The 21,272-nt window shown below is 46.0% G+C and overlaps 1 pseudogene; it reads right to left on the bottom strand.

The window, feature by feature from the left end:
- Nucleotides 1-17,278: 17,278 nt before the first annotated feature.
- LOC131479294 (cyclin-dependent kinase 1-like) lies at nt 17,279-19,002 on the bottom strand (annotated as a pseudogene).
- Between the last annotated feature and the right edge of the window lie 2,270 nt (nt 19,003-21,272).

Below are 21,272 nucleotides of genomic sequence, written 5' to 3'. Positions count from 1 at the left end.
TGGTTGGAGAAAAGTTGGATTAGTGGGATATTTGCTTGGTTGACAACACTAGGGCCAGTGTCCTGTCCAGGCCATGCCAGCAAATTGGAGCAAAGCATTTTAGCAGAGCAGCCTGTGCTCCCGTTCTTAGATGATCCAGCTTCAGCGGAGTCACACGCCCTCTAGCTGCGGTCCTTGGCTCCCTTCTGTAGGGAGCAAGACAGGCCAGAGGGCTCTCGGCCCTGAGGAAGCCTGCCCGTGCAGCCAAGGCCGGGCCAGCTCCTTTCCCTGAAGGGAAGGCCTCAGGCTCTGTTCTCACGTGTTCATGCCCAGGAGGTGCTGAATAGGAAACTACAGCTCCTCCAAGAACCAGCCATCTCCAGTAGAACCTTTACTCCACTGTTCCTTTAGAGAACGTTTCCATGATGTAAATGAAGAATGAAGCGTCTTTATTTGTTAATATATATATATATATTTTAAAGTCAGATATACAGAGAGGAGGAGAGACAGAAAAAAGAATCTTTTGTCTGATGACTCACTTCCCAAGTGGCTGCAATGACCAGAGCTGAGGTAATCTGAAGCCAGGAGTCTGGGGCTGCCTCCAGGTCCCCCACATGGGTGCAAGATACCAAGGCTTTGGGCCACCTTCGAATGCTTTGCAAAGCAGAGAACTGGATGGGAAGTAGGGCTGCCAGGATTAGAACTGGCTCCCTTAAGAATCCCAGCGTGAGCAAGGCAAATACTTTAGCCAATAGGCTATTGTGCCGGGCTCGGAATGAAGCTTCTCTCCTCAGTGTGAACAGGGGTCGGAGGCCAGAGGCACACAGGCTGTTTGCCAGGCAGTCTTGTTCAACATTCATATAATTTTCATCCTGGGGGCACATGTATCCATAGTGAATCTTCACAGTGCATACACTTTTGTTACAGAATGAAGTATTCTGTGATAAAACAGGGGTGGAGACACTTTGAATGCAAACAAAACTGCAAGGATTTTGCAAAAGTAGGTTTGTACTTCAACAAATGAGTGCATATTTTGTTAGCTGATGTCAGATGAAGGGCTTGTGATCCGTACTCTGAGTGCTGCTGATAGAATAGGGGCTAGAAAGAGTCTTGTATTTCCTGATGAGGTTGGAAGTTCTGAGAGAGGCTAACTCCTAGTCACTGTGGTAGCTTAGACTGCCTGCCTTTGTTAAGATTTTCTTATAGTGACACAGGCTCACTGGCCTGGAATGAAGGTGAGCATTGCAATCCAAGGCAGCCATCTTCATGACCCTTACAGCATCAAGTGAAGGCTGGTCTCCAGATAGAAATAAGATCCTGCGCGGCCACTCCAGTCCGTTAGTGAAACTGGGGTGCCAACACTAAAGAGAATATCCAGGCATTAAAACCCCTAGGTACTCGGGAAATGCATCTTGCTGAGGTTCCCTCCTGCCCACCCCTCAAGAGGGCAGGGCACAATTGAACACACCGCAGCAACTGCCTGTGGGACACAGAAGAGTGCAGGTGGAGAGATGGACACAGACCACAGGAGCGAGCTTCACATTTGCAGAATGCTGAACAACAACTCAGCAGGAACTGAGGATGGAGATGACTGAATCGACTGAGCACTTGGGCTGCTCTGCTTTGTCCTCCCATTGAGTCCTCTACCTCAAGACCATTTCATTTCATGTGCACTCGAACACCTGTTCCTAAGCTCTTGCCCAGAGCAGATACTGCGCTCTCTGGCCTCACCTTTGCTACTTCCCCTTCTCCTCGCACCCACAGGCACATCAATGTGTGCTTGATGCAGAAAGCAAAATCATATAGAACACAAATGATATGAATTGTAATATCCATTTCCCCCTTGGTCCCACTTACTTTCTTCAGCAGCCATTTGCTGCATGTTTCTGCATCATGTTTAAGCACTGACCTTTCCTTACATGCCTCCTCACATCCTTACCTGCACGTTATCTAGTGGGAGGACAAGAGTGCTATCTGGAGGAAATCAAAGCAGCTGAAAGCTGTTCCTCAGCTCTCCTGGGCAATGCACACGTAGGTGAACAGAAGCTGCTTCTACAGTCACAGTGGGAAGGATGGAACCCGTCATCAATCATCCGAGACACTCAAATCTATGTCTAAGCAGGTGCCCCGAAGCCATATGGCATTTCAAGCTCAATCACCTAGGACTGAAAAATCTAAACATTTTTGGAAAACCTCATTGCATATTTTTAAAGATTTATTTTTTTATTGCAAAGTCAGATATACAGAGAAGGAGAGACAGAGAGGAAGATCTTTCATCCGTTAATCCATGCCTCAAGGGGCTGCAGTGGCTAAAGCTGTGCTGATCCAAACCTAGGAGCCAGAAGTCTCTTCCAGGTCTCCCATGTGGGTACAATGGTCCCAAGGCTTTGGAGCATCCTTGACTACTTTCCCAGGACACAAGCAGAGAGTTGGTTGGGAAGCAGGTCTAATGGGATTAGAACCAGCACCCATGCGGGATCCCAGAACATTCAAAGCAAGGATTTAACTGCTAGGCTAGTGCACCAGGCCCTTGTTGCATATTTTATTTGCTTGCTATTTAATCTTATTTAGTTTTGTGTGCTCACATAGAAAAATTATCATTCTTCACCTGCACAAATCTATAAGGTTGTTGTGGAGTGTGACAGAGATCAACAGGATCAAAGTGTAGGATATATTTTTTCAAAGTGTAGGATATTAAGAGGAATCTTTATTTCCGAAGCTTGGTGACAGCAGCTCCCGTTACACACCTGGAGCAGTAGAAGGCAGGGTTTTTTCTTTTTAAAAGATTTATTTATTTATTTATTTTATTGGAAAGGTAGATATACAGAGAGGAGGAGAGACAGAGAGGAAGATCTTCCGTCCTATGGTTTACTCCCCTAGCGGCTGCAACAGCTGGAGCTGAGCCAATCCAAAGCTAGGAGCCCGGAGCCTTTTCCAGCTCTCCCACTTGGGTGCAGGGCCCCAAAGACTTGGGCTGTCCTCGACTGCCTTCCCAGGCCACATGCAGGGAGCTGGATGGGAAGCAGGGCTGCTGATATTAGAATCGGCGCCCATGTGGGATCCCGGGTGTGCAAGGCGAGGACTTTAATCACTACACTATCGCGCCGATCTGAAAGCTCAAGCAGGAAGGGACTTACTCAGTTTTCCTATAGTTTACTTAATCTAATACAGTAGCAGCCAGGAGGGGCCGGGTGTGCGGAGCCTCCGGAGTAATTTCTGCTCTGTCAGTTGTGGATGGTGCAGAAGACAGGAGAGGCAGTGTGCACGTTCTGCACCTTCAATTAACATGAATGGCGCTAGAAGAGGCAGGAAGGGCGGGGTGCGGAAGCTCCATTCTCGTGCCCTGTCCACTGTCAGTTAACCTGACGAGCAGCGCGTGCCATTGATAGTGGTGCCTCATTACATGGTGGAATAGAAATGAGAATAACTCAGCTTTCAAATGTTGCTCTATATGAGTTACAGCTCTTACCCATTTAAAATTAGTAAAGCTTGAAGCTGCATTATGGCAGGTGGGCATCTGCGGGTGTACATACAGTCGGTTATCTTGAATTGATTTACCATGTGTTCCTTCCTCATGACTGTGCATGGAAGAGGAGTGTGTACGTAAACTCATCGGAGACATGAGGCAGGCTGCAGCTGCTTTTGTTTTTGTCTGGCTAACGATTTCCCCCTCTTTTTCGTACAAATACCAGCGTTGCTGTGGGGAGCCATGCAGTTGGGTCGGATGGCATGGGTGTGTGATGAGCACTGCTTCTTGGTTAGCAAGGCTACGAGGAGTTTCTAGCAGCGAGGCAAGGCCCGGCGGAATGTCTCTGGTCACCTCATTGCTGCCTCACCCCGTTGTATGGACACTCAATCACCTCTCTGATGTTTCATAGAATTCTCCTGAGGGTGGTGTTGCTGTTTTTCTGCTAATGGGAAGTGATTCCTGTAACTAGTATGACACCTCAAATTGATCAATCATGTTATGATAAAAACATCTTTAGCGACGTAAGGCTATGACACACAGCTAAAAGTATACAATAGTACAATTGAGCCCAAAATGTCTCCAAACATCCTGTTATGTGCCCACTTTTGTCCTGGAAGTTGCCCTAGTATAAGTAATGTTTTCCTTAAGAAATGGCTTGATAATATCTTGGAACTGATGGCAATCATGGAGGTACAAAGAGTTTGTTTACCATGCGCCTTGAACTGTTACAACACATGATATGATGTATTCTAGTTTCTCACCATAGAAAGCAAAAGTACATGGGGCATCTTCTAAAGGGAAACAAATGTGAACCCCCTCAAAATGGCTTAAAATCTCTATCTTATATTGGTACTTATGTTTAGGGAAAGAAATCAGTTTATAAAAACTTTTGTCTTATATTGGCACTTATATTAAGGGAAAGAAAACAGTTTATATAGATAAAAGGAAGTTTTTTGTAAAGGCCCTCTGTAGATTGGCTGAGCTTCCTTGATCCCTTTCACTGCCCTTTAACAAAAGAACAAAAAACAATTGAATCAGCACTAGGTGAAGGTGACAGTAATTAATGCATGACTTGATTATAAGATTTAGCAAAGAACCTATGTTACATGCTTTTATAAGATCCTTTCATTTATAATCTTTTAATTCAATAATCTTTTAATAATATCTTAATCAATCTTAGTTTGTGTTTAGTAGAAATTGATTTTGAGTATAAGATTAATTTTGAGTATAAGTAAACTACTTCTCACTATGTAACTGCATGTGCTGCCAACCGTGGAATTCCTGGCTTCAGCCAGGTCACTGCAGATTTCAATGAGTAATGGTTTGCCAAAAATGTTTTCTTTAAAGTAAATAATATGTTAGGATTGTTTTTTGCATTTTCTTAACCATGATGTAAAAATGAAACAATTGGATATTGTGCAAAAGTTTGTGATGATTTGTGTGTAAATAAAGAAGGCAACTTTTCTGAGTTGTCCATTATGAGCATCAAGCCATAGTGGTCTGTGTCTTCTCATTTCTCTTACAGTCTCGCCGATCCACGCATCCTTTGCAAGCTCTCAGTCAGCTGGAGCTGGTCTCCGGCATGTTGCAACTCTGACATGGGCAAGTGAGCGGTTCAATTTTGAGGGCTGCTCTCCACTTGGCTTCTGGGACTGACTTAGGGGTAAACATCTGTCAGCGTCAGACCAGTCCAAGCTGTATAATGGCATTCCAAAATTTAAAAAAAAAATCCAACTTTTAAAAAGGCCAAAAGCAGAAAACAGAAACCATCCTGACTGAGGCTGTGGGGGTTTGCGTTCAGTCTGCGACTCTGAGTTCATGGTTCTCTGTTGCTGTGCTTGACTCAATCCTTTTTTTTTTTATCTTCCTGGGTGTGCTAGCTGCTGCTTAATTTGCTAAACATCCTACCAGCCATGTGAGACCAATCTGTACTGGATCTGTAAAGCTGAGATAGCTTTTGCAGGTTTTTCATAAGTCATCATTTGACACTTGAATGGAGGTTAAAAATTCTCTGCCCTTAGAGTTTCTCCAGTTCCTGTTCTTTGAAATATTTAATTGTATTGTTACTTGAATTTACCTAACTTTCAATAAAGTTTCATTTTATCCCCATTACCCTGAGTTCTTTATTTGTGTTACCTTATGTACATTAGCTTTACCATAGTAATTTCTTCCATTTTGATCATTGAAAGGCTCTATTCTAGAAAAGTGTAACAAAGCCAAGCCCTTAGACTTTATGTTGAAACAGTAAGCGGTTTTCTTGAGCTTAGTGATTGATTAATGAGGTAAGAGTGATGTTGTTCAACATCTAAACAAAGTAATTGAGTTCAATATAGTAGATCTGGGCTAAAAGGCAGAGCATCAAAGAGAAGGAGGATGAAGAAAAAAGGAGGCAGGGAGGTAAAGAGGGAGCAAGTGAGAGGTGGAAGGCTTTCTCATCTGCTGCTTCACTCCCCACATGACTGCAACAGACAGGGCTGGACCAGGTGGAAATCAGGAGCTGGGAATCTCACCCAGTTCTCCCACAGAGGGCTCAGGGACCCGGGTGCTTCATCCAGCAAGTGCTGCCTTCCCCAGGTACATCATTGGAAGCTCCATTGGAAACAAAGCAGGTAGATCTTTTTTTTTTTTTTTTAAAGATTTATTATTATTGGAAAGGCAGATATACAGAGGGGAGGAGAGGCAGAGAGGAAGATCTTCCATCTGATGGTTCACTCCCCAAGTGAGCCGCAACGGGCTGGTGCGCGCCGATCCAAAGCCGGGAACCAGCAACCTCTTCCAGGTCTCGCACGCGGATGCAGGGTCCCAAAGCTTTGGGCTGTCCTCCACTGCTTTCCCAGGCCACAAGCAGGGAGCTGGATGGGAAGTGGAGCTGCCGAGATTAGAACCGGCGCCCATATGGGATCCTGGGGCGTTCAAGGCGAGGACTTGAGCCACTAGGCCACGCCGCCGGGCCCCAAAGCAGGTAGATCTTGATTAAGCACTCCATTTGGGGATGATGGCAAGCAGTGATAGTTTTTTTTCTAAATTTCCTGGTTTATATGAAAGTTAGAGTCACCGATGCATAGTGTACATTATACAGAAAGAGCGATCTTCCACCCACTGGCTCACTCCTCATAGCTGCAATGGCCAGCACTGGGATAGATTGAAGCCAGGAGGCAGGGGCTTTCTCGCACATGGGTGCAGGGGCCCAGGACCTGATCATCCTCCGCGTCCCTCCCAGGTCCACCAGCAGAGAACCTGGATCAGAAGTGGAGCTGCAAGGACAGGAAATAGTACACATATGAGATGCTGGTGCTGCAGGTGGCAGCTTCATGTGCAGCACCACAACACTGGCCTCACCTGGACCTTCACCTTGATCAGCTACAACACCTGTCTTGGATTATTAGGGATGCTAGGTGTTTTCACATCTCAGTTTGTGTGAACAATGCTGCAATAATCAGGACAGAGCCAATATCTACTTGACACAATGATTTAATGTCTTTTGGCTGGGTCTGGAGTAGGGCAATCTCTGGATCAGACAGACATGCATGCCCAGTGTTTGATGGGATCTCCACACTGCTGCCCACAGTGACTGCACAGCGCACAGCCCACCCACAGTGTTGTTTTCCTCTCCATGTTGTCACCAGCATTTGTCTTGTTTGCCAGCAGCCATTTTGATTTTAGTAAGCATTCAGTTGTAGTGTCTCCTTTTTAACATTTTAGGTTTTGCTTCATTAGTCTGGCTTAATGTTTCTCAGCTTTATCTTTTAATAAAACATTTTATTGATCATTTGTATTGCTTTTATTTCTCAATTTTGCTTACTTCTTCTCTGATCCCTATAATTTAGTTCCCTTGCTAATAATGTGCTAGATCTGCTCTTGCTAACTTCTTAGAAATGCAGTTATCTTGAGTTCCTGCGTTGTCTGAAGAATAGCAACTTCATTTTTGAGGATTTTAACTCTGTGGTGATGTTGCCTGTGTATGCTCTGCATCTCCTTAAATAATGCTTACTGTCAAATGAGCAGGGATAGATTACAGCAATGACAATCATTTGCTTTCTTCCAAAACACTGCTTTTCAGTAACCTCAGTTTTTCTGATTTATGTATTTTCTTATTGGAAAGGCGGATTTGCAGAAAGATAGACAGAAGATCTTTTACTGCTTAGCTCACTCTCCAAGTGGTCACAGCAGCCAGAGCTGAGCCGACCTGAAGAAAGGAGTCTGGAAATCCTCCCAGGTCTCCCATGTGGGTGCAGGGTTCTAAGGACTTGGGCCATCCTCCACTGTTTTTCTAGGCCACAAGCAGGGAGCTGGGTGGGAAGTGGAGCAGGTGGGACAGGAACGGGTGCCCATAGGGAATCCTGCTGATTGCAAGTGAAAATTTAGCCATTGAGCCATCATGCCAGGCCCAGCAAGCTCATTTGTATCAGCTAGGATGGGTTACTTACAATATGCTGTTTTCCAGTTTATGATGACAAGAGAACTAGAAAATAGGCACATGGAGAAGATGCCTTCCAATGTCAGTGTGCTTAAATTCTGGAACAATATTTGGTCTTCCCATGGAAGATTCCGAACTTTGACCATTTAGATGTCTGATGCTAAGCAGCTCAAAGTCATACACTTTGAAACCTAAACTATTGCCGTCAAGTAATCAAGAGTAGTTACAAAAAAAAAAAAAAAAAAAAAGTAATGACAAGTGGAACCACCTTTATTTCTTCCCTGTGGTTTCTAAACCTATGTAAACATCCTTGGCTGCATACTACCTGTGCTGTGCCACTGTACCCCAACATTGTAAGACAGTAACCTTCAACCTAGAGCCTATAGAATTCACCATTCTGTCCTTCAACAAATCAGATGGCTGGAGGTAATGACTTGGGGGTTACTCTCCCAGAAACAGTGTTCTTCAGTCCCAAGTGGCATTACTAGGCTCACTGGGGCCCCGAGTGTTGCAAGCTGACTGATCCTATCCCAAGAATGAGTCAGAGGCAGACTCTCCTCAGCTCTGCATGGAGACAAAGGGCCAGGAACTGATCAGGAGTGCACTCAAAGCTTGAAGAAATACCCAGCAGAGAGGAGGCAGGGCAAAATGCTCAAGCTTACCTCAGTTTTCAGAAAGTGCCACTGATTTTGCGGTTTTTAACCTGGTCTAGCAGGAAGCAGCTGCAGCTGGCACTGATAAAAGTGGCAGTTGGTGGGGGAGGCAGCTGTGGCTACAGATTGGGTAGGTGACCCCTAACAAGCAACCCCTCCTCCTGACTGCCTTTAAAGCCCTGGCCTTTGACCCCTGGGCCTGCCTCAGAAAGAAAGCTGTTTGTCTTGTGTGTGAGTGCTTTGGCCATTTTCCTGTTTTGGTCGTAGTTTCAATATTTTAACATGTGACTTGTACGGTTTCATGGGGATTTCCAGGTTTTATTGTTTGTGTACAATGGAACTTTAAATCATACACACACACACACACACACACACACATATACATATATACTTTTTTAAGAGGGGAAATGTTATATTTTTCTGTTTCTATAAGAGATGAATACAATGGTTACTTTTTCTATTGGTAATGATTGAGTTCATCTCTTTCAGAAGGCATTTTCTTTCTCTCCTGAATACTTTAAAATCTGGCCCTTGTGAAGCCCTGCACACCTTGTCTGTTGAGACCCCAGGTTAAACACATCCCCAGGAATCTGTTGAAGCTGCCGTCCTTGTGTCTGCCCCTGAGGGGCCTGGGGAGGAAACATGGTTGTTGATGAGAAGACGTGCTTCTCTTGAACTTGGGCTCCGACAGTAGCCTGCTGTGTTAGAGAATGGGCGCTTACCCCGCTGACACAAAGCAGCTCAGAAGATCCAGGCGGGTTCCTTGACTTTTTGCTTGCTTTCCTACACATTTTTTCTAAATTATTCTAGAGTACACAAATGTCAATGGTAAGAAACACCACTGTACTGGAATAATTAATATATTGCTTCAGCAACGTCCCTGAGCTAAGCAGAGTGTTAGGGGCACAGAGAAGCCAAATTAATTTGTATGACATTTTGAAGTGAATTAAATATTTTGAACATACTTCTTTGACAGCCAGTGTTGTATTTTTCAAATAAACACAAAGCACAATGATTACTCTATATTCAGCATTTTAAAATTCACATATTTAAAGTCATGTGAGCTGCAACTTCCGTGTCAAAATTACTGGCTGCCAAATTTATACCTGTTTCCTCCGCTGTACTTTTTGTTATTTAGAATTTTAAAATTTCTGTAAAGTGGATTTTGTCGACTGTCCTGTGTTCACTGCCTTTATAAAGTGGTACATCATTGTATAATTTCTGTGTGTAACCTGAATGCTTGGGCTCTCAATACAGCATTCATATGAAGCAATAAATATTGATGTTATAAAAAAGAATTTTCATGTGAGCAAAACTAGGATTTACTTTTTAAAAAAATTTTGTGTTTCTATCGGAAAGGCAGATCTAAAGAGAGGAGGAGAGATGAAGAGAAAGCTCTTCCATCTGCTGGTTCACTCCTCAGATGGCCACAGTGCCCGGAGCTGAGCTGAAGACAGGAGTCAAGAGGTCTCTCGGGGTCTCCCATTTGCATACCAGGTTCCAAGGCTTTGGGCTGTTCTCTACTGTCTTCCTTATCTATTAGCAGGGAGCTGGGTGGAGATGGAGGAGCTGAACATTAACTGGTGCCCATATGGGATGGTGATTTGAGGTAGAGAATCCTCCAATTGAGCCATTGTGCTGCCCCTCCAAAACAGGTTTTTTTTTCTTTTTAAAGATTTATTTATTTTATTACAAAGTCAGATATACAGAGAGGAGGAGAGACAGAGAGGAAGATCTTCCGTCCGATGATTCACTCCCCAAGTGTGCGCGCCGATCCAAAGCTGGGAACCAGGAACCTCTTCCAGGTCTCCCATGCTGGTGCAGGGTCCCAAAGCATTGGGCCATCCTCGACTGCTTTCCCAGGTCACAAGCAGGGAGCTGGATGAGAAGTGGAGCTGCCGGGATTAGAACCGGCACCCTTATGGGATCCCGGGGCGTTCAAGGCAAGGACTTTAGCCGCTAGGCCATGCCGCTGGGCCCCCAAAACAGGATTTATTAAAGACAGAAACCTCCTGACATAGAAGTTAGGAAGGAGGTGCTCTAACGTGGAAAGGTCCCTACATGGGAGCTCTCAGCAGGCAGGTCAGGTTCCCAATTGTGTGTGCCTGTTGGGCCATGTGATGGTGCTTGAGTTCCCTCATTGATGGAATGCGAGCAGCGAGGCCTAAGGGCTGAGAGCCTATGGCAGAACTGCAGGGTCTACACACCCTTTCTTACCTCTCTCCCCTAGCTAGGAGGTTCCTGGTCTGCTGGAAGTGAGAAAAGCAAGTGTGCACTATGTCTGTGGTGCTAAGTGCATCCTTGTACTAAACTCATGCAGCACAGAATAATTCAGAAGTTTGTCTCCTGGGAAACTAGATCCGGTTCAGAAAAAAGAGTAACTGAGATATCTTTTGCAAGTCTTTATTCACAGAGATCGGAGAAATGAACACAGGAATGCCACAGCTCCCCTAGTGGTGGCTCACTGGACTGGCTGAGCATCCAGCCTGTCCTTTACAGACACCAGTGGCATGCAGTCCAGGAGCTGTGTGGCAGTTCATGGACCCGTTGACTGGCAGAACATGTGCCAGGTGCCTGGCCTGCTGGCTTGCCAAAGTGGCACAGACAAGGGAGCTAATGGCATGGGAATTTGGTATATTCACCTTCCCAACATAGAGACACCACAGAATTTTGGAAATTCTACGTGATATATAAGTCTACATAAGGACAGTCTATATTTCGAAGCAAGAAGTATCTATGCCATAACATAGAACTGATTGTCTCCTCTAACACAGAGATTGTTTTCTTCTTCCCAATTAGCATCTTTACTTCCTCAATGATGACAACGGGTTATTTGCAATGAAGAACCAGTCCTCTTCAAAGTAAGAGAAGGTAGCCTTCTGCAGAGATTGGCAGTGATCTGGTTAGACTCCCTTGGAGATCAAGCAGTGATGTCTTTTTGAGACCTAAATGCTTTCATTTGGCCTGGCCTTTGGTTATTGAAGATGACCTCAAAGACAAACTTACATCTGCTATGGCAACTGTCCCTGGGTGTTATCACTAAGAATGTAGGATTTAGACAGAAAGTGGGCCCTAGGATTTGTCAAGGGAGTCCAAAAAGGTTTGGACCCTTGAGTTCATTCAGATGAACCTTAAAGGTAGGGAGGGCACCCCTCCATCTTGCTGCATCCTGGGCACTCCTGCCCTTTGCTGTGAAAGCCCTGGCGAAGTGACTCTCAGGTAAGCCACTTATTTGGGGAACTATGCCTCTATGCTTTCTCCTTTCCTGGTCACAAGAAAATGAAAGTTTCTACTGAGCAAGCTGATGTTGATTGTTAAGACTCCAAGGGAAGGAAACATTGCAGCCCGCTAACTCTGGTGACAAGCTGTGGGAAAGGAAGAGGTAAAAGGCATTTATTGTAGCCACGAATATTCCCCAGGGCCCCCATACTCACCAAGAGTAGACCAATGTGTCCAGTGTGGGACCATCCTGCAGAGGCAGTAATGAGCAACACCATCATTTGGAAGATTTTGTGATCCCAAAAGACAGCAGCATCTGTGCAGAACACTGAGTGGGTGCACGTTAGGATGGAGGTGCTGCCCTGCCTCCCAGTCTAATGAACCCCTGCCAGCTCCTTTCATTGATCCAGTTTGCAGATCTGCTTCTAAAAGCTCAGTTCTTGTCCCTGTTGAGACCATCCAGGCCTGCTGAGGTCTTGGCCACACTGTGCAGTGGGTGGCATCAACATTACCAATCCACTTCATAATTGATTAAGAGATCACCAAAGGGGAGCATCCGACCTGTAAGTTCCCTCCCAACAAGAAGGGATCAGAGAATGCTTATAATCCCAAACCCTTCCTCAAACCTTTGTTGTCTTTCTCTCCCCCTCCCCTTTTCAGAGGCACCCCACCTCCTGGCTTTCTCTTGGGAGGTGCTTTCCTCTTCCCTCTCCCTTCCCTGCTCACCTGGTTTCTTCACAAATAAACTTTTCTGTCTGCAACAGATTGCTGGCCTTTTATATCTACACTAAACTGAGGAAAGAACCCACCAGGCTTTTCTGGTAACACCTGTGCCAAAGCAAAACAACAAGAAATAGGTTTGAGGTAAATTAAAGGTTAAATGCATTGCCAGATGAGGGGGTGGCAGACCTATCCATCTCTAAAACTGCTTCCCTGATAGACAGGGTGTTTTACAGATTTAGAGGAGGCTACAATGGAGAGGGAGTTACTGTATGCCAGAGGGGACCTGCTGTGCACCTCAGGGGACCTGCTCTGCATGTGAGGGGGGCTGATCTGCACCTAGGCAGCTGATCTGCACCTAAGGAGAGCTGGGCTGCACCCAGGGAGACCTGCTGTGCACCTGAGGGGACCTGGGCTGCACTTGGGGAGATCTGCTGTGCACCTGAGGGGAGCTGAACTGTGTCTGAGGGAAGCAGGTCTGGTCTGAGGGGAGCTGCCCTGAGCCGAAGGAGAGCTGGTCTGCACCTGAGGAGAGCTGGGCAGTGTCTGAGGGGAGCTGGTCTGGGCCTGAGGGGTGCTGGTCTATGACTGAGGTGAGTTGGTTTGTGGCTGAGGGAAGGTGGTCTGCACTTGAGGAAAGTTTGTCTGCACCTGTAGGGAGCTGATCCTGTCCTGAGCTTGGGGCTTGTCCTGAGCATTTGAGCCATTCTGCCCAGGCTTTCCTGTCTCTGCTCTCTCCAGTACAGACATTCCGGCTGGTTTCCCTCCACTGTCCCATGCTTTGAGCCAGCATGTAGTTACACTTTTCTCACAACCATTTTTAAGGGCCTTTCTGGTGATCTACACAGTGCTCCCTAGTCTTTCACCATTTTGGATCTCATTTACCAGTCCTCTAACCTGAGTACCCATCCACTGTTTCTCTGCTGTTTGCAGGGCTGGCCCAGTAGTCAGGAAGCAAGGAGCCTGTCTTTCTTGCAGGTCTTAATGAGCCCTGAGGCCCTGGGCTGGAAGTGATGGGCTGTACGCTCAACAAGCAGAATCTGGGAGAGGAGTCCTTTTTGCCATACGGTGATGAAGTATAGGAGTATAAGATGCCAGACACAGATCCTCAGGAACTGACCCAGGGTTCCACAGCAGGGAGGTCTGCCCAGCCACTTCTGCTACATGTAAGAGATTTTAGAGGATTTGTTTTACGAATTTCCCAAATAAGAATTTCTTTCCTCTAACTAGTTATAAGACGCAACTCTGCCCAGATTTTCCCAAAAGTGTTTACCACCCATAGGCACACTTGGAATCTGTAGATAGTATTTTCTTGGTCTTTGAAAAGTTCTAGAGCTTGATTGAAAGGATACAATCCACAGAGCTGGGTCAAACAATTGATAGGCAATGCATATGGATTGGCTGTTACGGCCAATCATGGTATAGGCATTCTGTCTCTTTCCCTGAGATAGGATGGATTTGTAGTTAAAACTCTCACCCCATCATGTGCTGGCGCTTCCCTGACATCTGGACTGACCTGGAATACTAGACTAGTGTTCAATAGTGCCTAATAACACCTAACCAGCTGTGGTCGGATGCCTCCTTCCCTTCCCATAGGGAACTAGCTGGAGCCACACAGTTGTTTATTGCTAAAATTAAGCAGTGTTTTTTTTAAACAATATGACCTGATACTTTAAAATTCCTGAGTCTGTTAACCATCTCTTAATTTTCTGACTACAAAGGTCTCTAACATGGCCCTCTATGTGCTTGTTTTTGCCTTGCTGTTGCCATGTTGTCCTGGTCCTGTTGGGTGCTTCAGCTATTCAATGAATTGCTCTCTGGATCCCAGAAGGAGAACTTCCCCCTGGGGAGGCGCTCCCTGCCTGGGATTACTCTAGGTCAGGGAGATTGTAGTGTCATCAGCTTCCCATGCTTCAGAGCTCCAACAAGGACACTCAGCACTGTGTGACCCAGCAGGTCATTTTTGTCAGCTTCCTGCTCACTCCCCTCATCCTCACTTATCAGGCTTGCAGAGGGAGCTCCTTGGTGGATGGTCCTGGTCCTGCTGTCATTCAGCAGCAGCCTTTCTCAGGGATGCTGGCCCCGTTCTCCATGCCAAGCAGCCACGGCTGTGCACCTGCTGCTGTGAGCACAGGCCGAGGAAGGCTGCTTTGCTTCCTAAGTGGAACCTCCATTCTCAGCTGTGGCTGATTTAAAGATATGTCCTCTACATCCAGCAGTCAGCATATGTCAGGAGATCTGGATGGGAGGCATGGTGAGTGTTAGGTTCCCATAAAATCCTATAGTATAATCAGAGGTGGGGACAAGACCTGGGCCTGCCTCACACTGCCATGGGCTTAAACCAGGAAAACTGTTTTGGCACAACCACAGCTTTGCTTTGCCAACCTTTCCCAAACCCTTTCACAAGGCTGCAAGGAACCATGCTAGCTTATTGTTGTCCTACAGAACAACTGCTTGCATAGCCTGGCTACGGGATGGGGTGGAAGACAACACCCTTGCAGAGGCAGGTGGGGAAGGCGTCCTTTGACCCAGTGCAGATTGACCTGTAGTCCTAAACTCAACATGGGCTAAGCATGTGCGCTACGGAGGCCCTCTTTTCTTTCTGGTCGTGGCCTAGAGGGAACAGAGCCTGGCAACCTTTCCAGGATGAAGATCTGGGAGTGTAGGGAGGACAGATTAGGGGGCAGGTTAACAACGTTAGTGCACACTGGTGAAATCACTGAGGGTGTCACTGAGGAGCAGCCGGGGGGGCTGGGCACAATTGCTGAGCTTCCTTGGAGCGCATGCAGGATCCCCGGGCACCTGCCTCCAGGCCGAACCTGCTGGCTGTGATGCCAAAACCACTGGGGAATGCACAGTGCCCTTCTGTATTCTGAGTCAAGAAATAAGGTCAGGGAGTAGGAGGCAGGGCAGGTCTGGAAGCCAATACTGCCCACTAGTCTCACTTCACTAATCAGAACATAACTGAAACATCTAAAGGAGCAGATTTTGAATGAAACTTAAGGGGAGAGCCTGGTGCAGTGGCCTAGTGGCCAAAATTCTTTGCCTTGAACACCCTGGGTTCCCATATGGGTGCCAGTTATAACCCCAGCAGCCCCACTTCCTATCCAGCTCCCTGCTTGTGGCCTGGGAAGGCAGTTGAGGATGGCTCAAAGCCTTGGGACGCTGCACCTGTGTGCAAGCCCTAGAGGAATTTCCTGGCTCCTGGCTTCGGATCGACTCAACACTGGCTGTTGCAGTCACTCGGGGAATGAATCATCAGATGAAAGGCCTCTCCTCCTCTCTGTATATCTGACTTTGCAATAAGGATAAATAAATCTTAACAAAAATAAAGTTAAGGGGAAATTTTTCTCAAACAAGAAAAAAATAGTTTCTGAGCTGATGTGGGGTGCTCACTAGCTGGGTCCCAGCAAAAGTCAAGTTTCTGCTCCCTTCAACTAATGAGATAGTGACTGCCATGGCTTCTGCACACCCAGGCTGTTCCCCAGAGATAGGCTCAGGAGTTTGGAAGCAAAAGCACCAGGTTGTTTTTGTCTCCCTTGTATCTGGGTGAGAGCCCCCAAGAGCCACATTCTACACTCCGGCCACAAACAGGTGACATAAGGTGTAAGGATGGGAAGACTGGACCCCGAGACAATGGCCACAGTGTGTGCAGAGCCCAGTCTGACAGCGTTTGAGAAGAGATTCACTCCTGGAGAACTCTCCCTTCCCCTGCCATTGTCGATCTTTGGCTGATGTGTCAAGGAAGAATAAACAGTCACAGAGGCAACCAAAGTGTTTCCTCTTCCTCTTCCTTCCTGGTAAATCTCACTCAGACAGAACCCCAGTGCCCCCTCCCTCCAGTCTTCATCAAAAGCCACGAGGAGGGTTATCTTCCCCTTTCTCCCTTAGAATGTTTCCACACCTGTAACATCCACTTACAGGTCTAGGAATTTCCTCTGTATTTCATTCCGAGCAGTGTGCTAAAACTTGGAAGCCACCATTTTTGCAAGGGAGACCCTGATCCAGTCTCTCTTCAGCTACCACTTCCTTGATACAAACCGTTCTTTGTTTTTATTTCTCCTTTCCCCTTCTCATGAAAAATTTTTGTACTTCCCTGAATAGTTCCTGAGTTGATTTCTCATTCCAGCCAGCAGTCATTTTTAGTTTCTTTGTAATATCCAGCCAGCTCTTAAGTATGAAACTCACCTTTACAAGCCCTTGTGCCACTGGAACTTCTGCATCCTGTCTGGAGTATTCCTTCATCTGGTCTCTATGTACCTAGAAATGCAGAAAGGCTTTCTGCTTTTTCCTGTTGAATTTCAAATGTTTTGGAGACATTTTTTCTTTTTTGAATTTATTTTTATTCATTTGAAAGGCAGAAAGACAGAGAATATTTCTGCTCTGCTATTTGAATTCCCAAATGTTTGCAGCAGCTGAAACTGGGCCATGTGAAGCCAGGAACCCAGAAGGCAGTTTGGGGCAGATGACAGGATGCAAGCACCTGAGCTGTTGCTGCTGCTTCCAGGGTGTGCATCAGCAAGTAGCTAGAATCAGAGCCAGAGCTGGGACTTGAACCCAAGCCCTCTGGTGCGAGATGCACCAACCCCTTGCTAGGACTTTACTCCTTAAGGAGACAGAATGTGTCTGTAGAAAAACAAACACAGCGAGACCACAGAAGTGCAGGAAGTTGAGGATGGTGGCCATTCCAAATGCCACCTGGGGTTGAGTAATTCCAGGAAGTTGAGGATGGCTACAGGAAATGAAACCCAGAAGTGATGGCAGCTCAAAAGACAGTAAGAGTAGGGGGCAACTGAAGAACCTGGAGAATTCTGGGGAAAGTCAAGGGGGATAAGCAGGAGGAGACACTGAGGAGTGGGCTACAGGCAGCAGAAGTGTGGAGGGTTTGGGGTCACTCTGTGTAATGCTGAAGTGCTCTCCCTCTGCTAGCATGAAGGAGGGGCTCCATTTTCCCAGGTCTTTTGGTGACTCACTCTCAAAGGCAGTAAGAATAAAAGGCTGGTCGTGGGGTTACTGCAGTTTTTCTGCCATCACCCCTTGGATCTATTTGCTCATCTTCCTTCCTTAGGAAATGCAGACAGCACACTCCTTCCTAGGCCCCGTTGACAACCCTTCCTTTGCCTGCAGACAAAGCTGCTTGGTTCCTGCTGGTTTTTTTTGGTTCTCTAAGGTATAGCTCACCCTTCACCCGTCCTGCAGCCAGCTAGTTCATTGCCAACCAGTTAGCCCATTAACCTGACACAACCACTGCTCTGCTAGTTGGCCAGCTTCAACTCACTCTGTAGCCAGTTCTCTGGAAAGTCTGGTGTTCAGTTAGCTAACAAATCCATCTGCCCGTTACCAGAAATATGTTCAGCAGGATCATGGATGAACGTTTTCAGGAGTGGATCCTTGTGAATCCCATCCAACTTTCTAACATGGGATGATAAGCTTCCTGGTTCCCATCTAGAACAGGTATTCATTTTTTTTTAAAGATTTATTATTTTTATTACAAAGTCAGATATACAGAGAGGAGGAGAGACAGAAAGGAAGATCTTCTGTCCGATGATTCACTCCCCAAGTGAGCCGCAACGGGCTGGTGCACGCAGATCCGATGCTGGGAACCTGGAACCTCTTCCGGGTCTCCCATGTGGGTGCAGGGTCCCAAAGCTTTGGGCTGTCTTCGACTGCTTTCCCAGGCCACAGGCAGGGAGCTGGATGGGAAGTGGAGCTGCCGGGATTAGAACCGGCGCCCATATGGGATCCCGGGACGTTCATGGCGAGGACTTAAGCCGTTAGGCCACGCCGCTGGGCCCTAGAACAGGTATTCTTACAGTCCTGTAACAACTCCACTGCTGGGCTGGCGTCATTGCTGGGAGTCCTGGAGAATGGATAAGGTCCTAAATCTCCATGAAAATGTGGTTTCTTAGTTGTTGATTCTGCAAATATGGTGCCTATCCCAAACACCAACTGGGCTTGAGTAATGAGCCGGCTGCAGCTCCCCTTCCCCTCAGAGCGCTGCATCCTCTTGTGTGCACACTGCCACAGGTGTGACAAAAGTTCTGATGAGGGCCACACCAGCTAGTTTAATAGCTGCTTTGTGATCAATCAATAAATATTTGTCTTTGTGAACAACTCTTCTAAAGTGACAAAACACAATTCCCTTTTGATACAATAACTCTTAAATAATAAGGAATCCATAAACTGACCAGGAGGGGTTGAATCCAATATTTCTTGATATATAAAAAAGGAATTCAATGATGAGCTATAAGCTGCAATCCTACATTAGTACAGCTTGAATACGGACTATATTTGGATGGTGAGGTTCTTTTAATAAAGAAATTTCCAAGATTGCAGCATTAGGAACCCCTCCCTCCTCATTTTCAAGGTCACACCTTGACCTTCAATGCTGTCTATGCTTACACATCCACATGCACGACTCTGGCATCTTCTCCAGCTCTCTCCATCTTGGTAGAGTCCTCCATGGTTAATTGGGAAGTTTGGTCGGGCCCAGCTAATTACCTCCTCCATGGCAGCTGCAGGGCCAGATGCCACATCTGCAACATGCTTCGCTTAACTTCCCAGGCCAGCCTGGACACTAAGAACTGTTATTATTATTTTATTGTATTTCCATTTATGCTATGACTTTTTTCATAATGTGTTCTTACCTTAAATATTTGGCTTAATTCATTTTAGGGCTTAAATTATATTCTCAAACAATCATGTGGTTTCCTTTTTCACTTTATTTTCATCAAGCTTCAATATCAAGATTACTCTAGCCTCCAGTTGTTTTTGTCGTTGTTGTTGTGTTTTAGCAAGTAATTTAGGAGCTCCTGGCTAAGGAGCAGCTCAGCTCTGATCATTGTGCTCACTTGGGGAGTGAACTCGTAGATGAAGATCTTTTTCTTTGTCGCTCCTTCTTACTGTAAATCTGCCTTTCCAATAAGATAAAAAAAAGAAAAATCTTTAAACAGAAAGTGCAGGTTCTTTCTGCCTTAATTTTCAATATCATGCGCCCCCTGGTGGCCTCCCTGCTCAGCCCTGGTGCTCCGCTGTGCAGCAGCAGAGCCGCCACCTAGGCTCCGAGTGGTACACACAGCTAACATCCTTTTCAAATTGTGGCTATTGAGGTATTACCTTTTTCTTTTCCCTCAAATTAACAATGGTGATATGTGATTTCCCAAAATAGGATCCACCTAAGATTATGGAAAAATATTATGGACTTAATACTGTAATGTGACGTATTATTTTAGGGATTTTTAAAGATGTATTTATTTTACTTGAAGGAGTAGAAGAGACAGAGACCTCTCACCCACCGGTTTGTATCTCAAATGCCCACTCCAGCCAGAGGCGGGGCAGTCTGTGTGTAGGGGCACAAGCACTTGGCCATGCTCTGCTGCCTCCCCAGGCCAGAAGCAGGGCGCTGGGTTGAAGGTAGAGCAGTTGGAGCATGAGTCGGCACTCCCACGGGATGCCAGTGGCACAGGCAGAGGATTACCCCGACACACCAGCCACCAGCCTTTACCTTAGTTTTAAATCTTTGACATCAGGGCACGCTACTTTCTCAATCCAAACTGCCTGTGTTTTCTGCATCTTGTTCACATTTTCAGAATTGTATTTAATCCACTTAGAGATTCTTTCCTAAAAGTCATATTTGGAATTGTGAGTTCTAGGACTGTAGAAATTTTTACATTTACTAATTCATAGTTTTAAAGCTATTTTTCCCCTGAGCTGTAGGCAGCTTCCTGCATTGCCTTGTACACTGAGAAGAAACAAGCTCTAAAGCCATGGGACACAGAAAGAACCTAAGAGTGTATTATTAAGTGAAAAAAGCCAATCTGAAAAGCATATATGTTATATACTCCAACACCATACCATCCTGGGGAAAGTGAAACTATGGAAATAGCAAAAAGCTCAGTGTTAGCCAAAGGTTGGGGACATAAAGATGAGTCAGCATTCAGAGAGATTCAGAGGGCACTGGAACTTCTCTGTGAGATAACACCAGGCTCCCTATATGTGCTTTTCCAAACCCATAGAACACACAGCACAAGCGTGACTCATTGAGTGGGACAAATGCAGGAGTCTGGCTGAAGACACTGCTGCCACTTTTGTTAGAGGATGCCTGTGCAGGGGTGGGAAAAACAAGAGCTCCATTTCCTTTTGCTTCCTTTTGTTGTGACCTAACAGTTCCATTCCCAGTCCCATTGACCCCAACGAATCTGTTGGGGAAACTCCTGAGTGCCCAGGTAAACATCCACTTGCACTTGCCCAGCACCGTGCAGCAAGTCCTTCACAGCCTTAAGTCAGAAGGGTGGCTTTCACAGCAGTTGCTTTTAAAGAGCTTAATATGAAATGCAGGTGTGTCTTTTAATTGCCTTTTAAATTTACTAATGTTTTTCAAAGGCATGTGTATTTGAAAGGCAGGATTGTAGAGAGAAGCCTTCCATCTCCTGGTTGACTCCCTTAATGGCCACAATGATCAGGACTGAGCTAGACCAAAGCCAGGAACCTCGAGCTTCCTCACTGTCTCCCACACGGCTGCAGGGCCCCAAGCACTTGGGCTGGCCTCTGCTGCTTTCCAAAGCACATTATAAGGGTGCTGTATTGAAAGTGGAGCAGTCAGGGTCCAAACTGGTGCCAATATGGGATGTTAGCACTGCAGGTGACAGCTTAACCTTCTACATGACTATAACAGTGGCCCCTTACTTTTCCCCTTCTTTGAGGTTTATTTATGCATTTGTTTATTTATTTCTGAGCCAGGGCTACAGAGAGAAAGAGACAAAGAGAAACATAGATCTTTCATCCACTGGTTGATGGTTACCACAGTTAAAGGAAG

This window comes from Ochotona princeps, unplaced genomic scaffold (genome assembly GCF_030435755.1).
Source record: "Ochotona princeps isolate mOchPri1 unplaced genomic scaffold, mOchPri1.hap1 HAP1_SCAFFOLD_633, whole genome shotgun sequence".
In the NCBI taxonomy this organism is placed as follows: domain Eukaryota; kingdom Metazoa; phylum Chordata; class Mammalia; order Lagomorpha; family Ochotonidae; genus Ochotona; species Ochotona princeps.
Note: the sequence above shows the minus strand (reverse complement) of the source record. Positions and strands in the feature narration are given on the sequence as shown.